Here is a 7,133-nt window from a genome sequence, read left to right on the forward strand (position 1 = left end):
GGTTACTGTTTATCATGGTGACAATGTTACTATAAGAAATTATGGTTACAATATTCTTTGTCAAAACAATTCTTGTAACAAGTCAAAATCCTTTGTAATAATGTTTTCGAATCAAACCTGTTCGCTGCGTGTGTGTTATTTAGCCAACGATCTACAATGTACTTGCTTGGTATTCGCCCAATTCCTTTGCCCTTCTACACCCACAAAATATGCCTGCAGAGTAATCCAATTCTTTCGAACAGTTTACACTCGCATACTGCATCTGTGCTTCTAAGGTCCAACCTCACCTTGAAAAGTCTGCATCTCAAAGATCGATTACATGAATTATGCGCACATGCTCCTCCTTCTCAAAGTCATCAACACCACATGAATCGGCAGCCATTACTTCTTCTTGAAACACCTTGAACACAACATGTGTGTATATAATAGCGCCATGCTTTTCTATAGGTAATTCTGTCTTAAGCTCGGGGAATGAGTGGTCATTTGTTATAATCATCGCACCTTCGTGTATAGCTCGCTGGTCCATAGCAGATTTGGAACCTGGTTTTAATGCAACAAGGATTCGGCAACAAATTATTTATGTAACAATGAAACAATGGTACTTTAACATACACTGTTCCCGCAATCTTTGTAAGGAATGAAAAAGAGTTGTTTACCTCATCCAAAATTCGACCAGTGTACCAAAGTGATTCTCATAGCGCTTGAAAAACGAATTTGTACTTTCGATCATTGTGTTGTTCTTAATATGCAGCCCAAGGCAAGGTCACGATGGTAGGCAGGAATCCAATGGTGTCTGTCGTCGAACATTGTAGTCAACCAATCATTATCTTCCAGCTCAAAATCTGAAATGACCTTACGCCACTTCTCTTCGAACTCCGACGGCTCCATATCGGGTCCCAAACAACGGTGTTGAAGCGAGCAAGGAAGTCCGTGTCTCGTCAGAGAGTCTTGAACCAACTTTGTCTATGATCTTTTGTGTAATATGCCACATACAATAACGATGCCTAGCTGTCTTGAAAATGAAGGAAAGCCTGTTGTATGCCGGTCATAATGAAACAGCAAGTCAGAACGTGATATTGACCAGTGCTAGGGAAAGAGCAAGTGAGTAAATTTAAGTAAGTCTGTTATAGTAACATTGTCACACTATTACCTTCTTTATGCCAGGGCATTGATCCGTGATCATGAACTGCGGCTCTTTTTGTCCCATGGCGTCAAGAAATCTTTGAAAGGTCCATTGGAAGGAGATGTCATCCTCGTGTAACAGAGACAACCGCAAACAACACCGACTTTCGTGGTGATTAACACTGTGAATGGTGTAAAAACCATATCATACTTGTTGGTTCCGTAAGTAGGGTCGAAGCTCACATCATCCCCAAAGAATGAGTAGTTTCTAATACATGTAGCATCAGCCCAAAAGAACTTTGTTAGACGATTTTGCGGATCAACATCATAGGCGAAGTAAAACTGGGGTTGGGTCGCTTTGAGTTTCTCGAGTCGATCGATGAAAAGGTCAGCATCTCATAACCCAATGTAGCACTTGATATCTCTTTGAAAGTTCTTAAAATCTATCAATGTAGCACCGATATTTTCATACCCATTGACAAGTTCCTTAACCTGTCTAAAGGTCAATCCAGCGCCAATATTCAACTTGGAGTTGTCCAAGATAAGCGTCTTCTGGAACATATCAAGGGATCGTGAAATCTTATCGAGATCTCTATTCAGACGAGAGGTAAGACGATGATTGTGGACTTGAAAACTCGTCAATCATATTTGGGCCATCAAGGCCATGTAGAAGGGCAAATCGACGTACGCTCAAAGCATCCAATTCTTGTGATTTTAACTCGTAGTGTAATCTGAACTAGCTGTGGACGAACCATCACCCATATTCTCATCATCCTTGGTTCTGGGACGCTGTTTCGGTTTAGATTCCTTGAACCCTTGACGGTTGCAGACTACGAATTTTTGGTGTGCAACACCACCTCGTAGTGTTTTCGTACTGTGCTTCCGAGGGGTAAATCCACATGCCCGAGCGTAAACCTCGTAGAACTTGATTCCAGCCTCAAGGGAGGCGAAAACTGCACCAATGGTAGGTCTAAACTTGTGCTCAACCATACGCATCCAGCGCTCACCTCCATTAGGCGTGTGAGATAGAACAAGCTGATTATTTGGTTGAGGATTGGGTTGCTCTTGGACAATTGGCGTAGAATGGGGTTGAGTGATGACTTGAGTCCATGTAATACAAAAAAGAAAATACGAGTATTAGTGACCTGAAATACAACGGTGGTATTACAAAGAGTAACATTGTTACAGTAATACTAGTACTATGACAATGTAGTGACATAAGGATGGACGGGAGAACATGAAATATGCGAAGAGGCTGGACTACAATTTAGAACAAGAAACTAAAGTACATTGAAGTAAGAGCAGAATAAGAGGACATCCAGAAGTGGTACAACATATGTTATATGTGCAATGGAAATGAATATATGTGATTGTGTTACAGTAACATTGATATTGTAACAAGCTCAGCATGTAAGCATTGACAGCAGAACAGGAATATACAGACAGGGGAACAGGAATATACAAGACAGGAAAAGAGGTCAAATATAATGAAATTTGACCTAAATTAAACGAGAAAATCAACAAATACAAGGATATTTGACCTAATATTTAAGACAAAAGCAACTACGAGTATAATCAAAGGAAAGGAGACCGTAAATTGAAGTAGAAGTGAATGGATTTCATTAAAATTGAAGCAAAGAGAAAATCGATTAACCTAAAAAACTGAAAAGCAACAGAATAAAGACAAATTAATCAAAATTGACGGAATGTGACGATAAAGCAACTGCGATTGTAAGCAGAAGTAGAGGAAAACGCAAATATGAAAATTCGATAGGAAAAACAACAAATACAAGGAGATTGCACCTAATATTTAAGAGAAAAGCAAATATGAGAATAATCAAAGGAAAGGAGACCGTCAAATTGAAGTAGAAGTGAACGGATGTCATTAAAATTGAAGCAAACGTAAAATCGATTAATCTAAAAAACTGAAAATCAACGGAATAATGAAATTACAATAGCGAATGATCAGCGACATAGAATCCAGATGAAATCGCGAAAAGGAAAACTGAAAACGAAAGGATTACGGAAATTACCTGTTTGCATGTTAATGTCGGTAGAATCTGCATCCATTGTAGCAACGAGAACCTGGAAAACACACGAATTTGATTGATTTGTGAATGAATTGATAAAAGCGAGTAAAAAACAGGAACCTAGGGTTTGTTTGCTTGATTCAGAGGATTATTTTCGACTTAGAGAGAGAGATAGAGAAAGCGAGGGAAAGAGACGGAGGAGAGAGAAAGTGAAATCGAATTATGAGAGCGAGTTTGAATTCTTAGCTTTTATACGTTTGTTATAATTTCGAGATTTAATCTCATCCGTTGATTAGGAGTAGATCTAATGGATGAGATTAAAATGCTAGACTCACCTAAGATACCTAGACTCACTTGATGCAATATATATATATATATATATATATATATATATATATATATATATATATATATATATATATATATATATATATATATATATATATATATATATATATATATATATATAGTAATAAGATCAAGTAAGTCCACCTCTTACATTTGAGTCCATGAGTCTCATTGTGAGCCTTTGGATCTTGAAAATGAAGGGATAGGATGAAAACAAAAAAGGTGGTTAATCCTCTAATTTTGCTCTCTTCCTCTAATTTTCTTATTAACTTCATTAGTTCTCATCACTAATCATTAACCTCTCATTATCACATCTCCTCATTCTCACTCTATATCTCACTTCTCCATATTCTCTAAAAAAAAACCCAAAAAACCAAACAAATAAAAAACCTAAAAAATCCAAATAAATCAATTACTCATCTATTCTTCATTCACCTACCACCACCCACCGGACACCACCACAGTCGCCACCCCCGCCGCCGCCACCACCACCACCGCCACCGCCGCCACGACGTCATAATTTTTTTTTTTTTTTAAACTTGATGTTTGGGTGTTCTTTTTATTTTTTTTGTTGTTTTTTCTCCTTATATCGTCTTGCTATATAATATTGTTTTAAATTTGTGAGTTTTTTTTATTTTAATCTTAGATCTACTAAAATAGATCAATTTTCATTGACCCGTTTTTTTTGTTCATTTCCGTTTTGTTAATTTTTTTTTTCAATTTTCATGTTTTGGTCTTTTTTTTTTTTCATTTCCGTTTTGTAGTTAATGTTTTGTTTTTTTTGACCCATCTCACTTTTTTTTTGTTCATTTCGGTTTTTTTTGTTTGTTTTTTTTTTTTTTTTCAATTTTCATATTTTGGTCTTTTTTTTCCGGTTATTGACATTCTTACAAATTATAGTTTGATTTTAGTACTAAATCTATTAGTTATGAAATCTCATTTTTTACTTCTTTCTTGTTGATATCACTTTGTTAATATTCGTCTTGTTATATATATTTGCCAAATTTCGTATTTAAAATTTTCTTTTGGTATTGTGTGATTTAGGATCTATTAAAATTACTTTATCGGTTAAAATTACACTTTTTTCCGTTAAAATTACACTTTTTTCCGTTAAAATTACACTTTTTTGGTTAAAATCACAGTTTTTTCCTTGTTAAAAATACACTTTTTTCCGTTAAAATTACACTTTTTTGTGTTAAAATTACACTTTTTTTTCCGGTTAAAATTATAGTACTAAATCTATTAGTTATGAAATCTCATTTTTTACTTTTTTCTTATTGATATCACTTTGTTAATATCCGTCTTATTATATATATTTGCCAAATTTCGTATTTAAAATTTTCTTTTGGTATTGTGTGATTTAGGATCTATTAAAATTACTTTATCGGTTAAAATTACACTTTTTTCCGTTAAAATTACACTTTTTTCCGTTAAAATTACACTTTTTTTGGTTAAAATCACAGTTTTTTCCTTGTTAAAATTACACTTTTTTCCGTTAAAATTACACTTTTTTCTGTTAAAATTACACTTTTTTTCGGGTTAAAATTACACTTTTCCGTTAAAATTACACTTTTTTCATTTAAAATTACACTTGTCTTCATTAATGTTACATTTATCTCTACTAAGGTTATCTTCTCAATGACTAAAGTTACGCTTTTGGACTAAAGTTAGATCAATTTGGACTGAAATTACAGAAATTTGGACTAAAATTACACAATTCGGACTAAAATTACACAATTTGGACTAAAGATACACAAATTTAGACTATAGTTATACATTTGGATTAAAATTACACTTTTATGGACTAAAATTACACTTTCGTGGACAAAATTACACTTTTGTAGACTAAATTTATACATTTGTGGATTAAAGTTACACATTTGTAGACTAAAATTACACTTTTTTGGACTAAAATTACACTTTTGTGGACTAAAATTACACTCATAAAATGATAAAAGATACACACACTATCAATTTACTAAGTTACACTTTAGTGGACAATGATTGGAATTGCACAATCTAAATGACTCAAAATAAATGAATTGTGTAACTTTAGTTCTAATTGTGTAATTTTACTTTAAATTTAGTCGTAAATAGTGTATTATTAGTTCAAAATTATTCGTAAATAGTGTATTTTCAGTCCAAAAATGTATTTTTAGTCCAAAATTGTATAATTTTAGTCCAAATTTAGTTGTAAATATTGTATTCAATTTAGTCGTAAACTCCATTAGTTTGTCCAAATAGTAATTTTACTCTAAATTTAGTCGTAAATAGTGTATTATTAGTTCAAAATTATTCGTAAATAGTGTATTTTCAGTCCAAAATTGTATTTTTAGTCCAAAATTGTATAATTTTAGTCCAAATTTAGTTGTAAATATTGTATTCAATTTAGTCGTAAACTCCATTAGTTCGTCCATATAGTCCAAATAGTCCAAATTAGTTAGTCCAAATTGTCCAAATTGTCCAAATTAGTTAGTCCAAATTGTCCAAATAGTCCAAATTAGTCTGTCTAACTTTAGTCCAAGAGTGTAACTTTAGTCATTAATAGAGATAAGTGTAATTTTAACAGGAAAAAGTGTAATTTTAACCGAAAAAAGTGTAATTTTAAAGTAAAAAGGTATAATTTTAAAAGAAAAAAAAATGTAATTCCAACAAGAAAAAGTGTAATTTTAACAAGAAAAAGTGTAATTTTAACAGAATTGAGTGTAATTTTAACATAAAAAGTGTAATTGTAACAAAAAAAAAGTGTAATTATAAGAAGAAAAAGTGTAATTGTGACAGAAAAAAGTGTAATTGTAACAAGAAAAAGTGTAATTTCAACAAGAAAAAGTGTAATTTAAACAGGAAAAAGTGTAATTTTAACAGAATTGAGTGTAATTTTAACATAAAAAGTGTAATTGTAACAAAAAAAAGTGTAATTGTAAGAAGAAAAAGTGTAATTGTGACAAGAAAAAGTGTAATTCCAATAAGAAAAAGTGTAATTTTAACAGGAAAAAGTGTAATTGTAACTAGAAAAAGTGTAATTCCAACAAGAAAAAGTGTAATTGTAATAGAAAAAAGTGTAATTTTAACAGGAAAAAGTGTAATTTTAACGAAAAAAAGTGTAATTTTAACAGAAAAAAAGTGTAATTTTAACGAAAAAAAGTGTAATTTTAACAGAAAAAAAGTGTAATTTTAACGAAAAAAAGTGTAATTTTAACACAAAAAAGTGTAATTTGAACAAAAAAAGGTGTAATTTTAACAGAAAAAAGACGAGATTTTAGGGTATTAACAAGACAATATAACATAATTCAAAAATTCACAAAAAATTCACAAGACAATATAACAAAATGAAAAAAACGAAAAAAAAAATGAAATTAATAACAAAAACCTTCTTTTCAGCCCACAAAAATTGAAATCACGAACAAAGAACAAGAAAACCGAACTAAGAAGACAATAACCAACACAGATTTGATTTAAAAAAAAAAACCGAAACTTAAAAAAAATTAGAAATTTAGATTCAAAGAGAGGAAAAGGACGGTTGTTGTTATTGTGTCGGGGGTGGTGGTGGGTTTGTTTTTGGTTTTTGAAAGAAGAGGCGGCGGTAGTAGTGGAAGGTGGCGGGTTTGGTGGGCTGAAAAGAAGGTGGTGGTC

The sequence above is a fragment of the Silene latifolia genome, chromosome X, assembly GCF_048544455.1.
Source record: "Silene latifolia isolate original U9 population chromosome X, ASM4854445v1, whole genome shotgun sequence".
NCBI lineage: Eukaryota > Viridiplantae > Streptophyta > Magnoliopsida > Caryophyllales > Caryophyllaceae > Silene > Silene latifolia.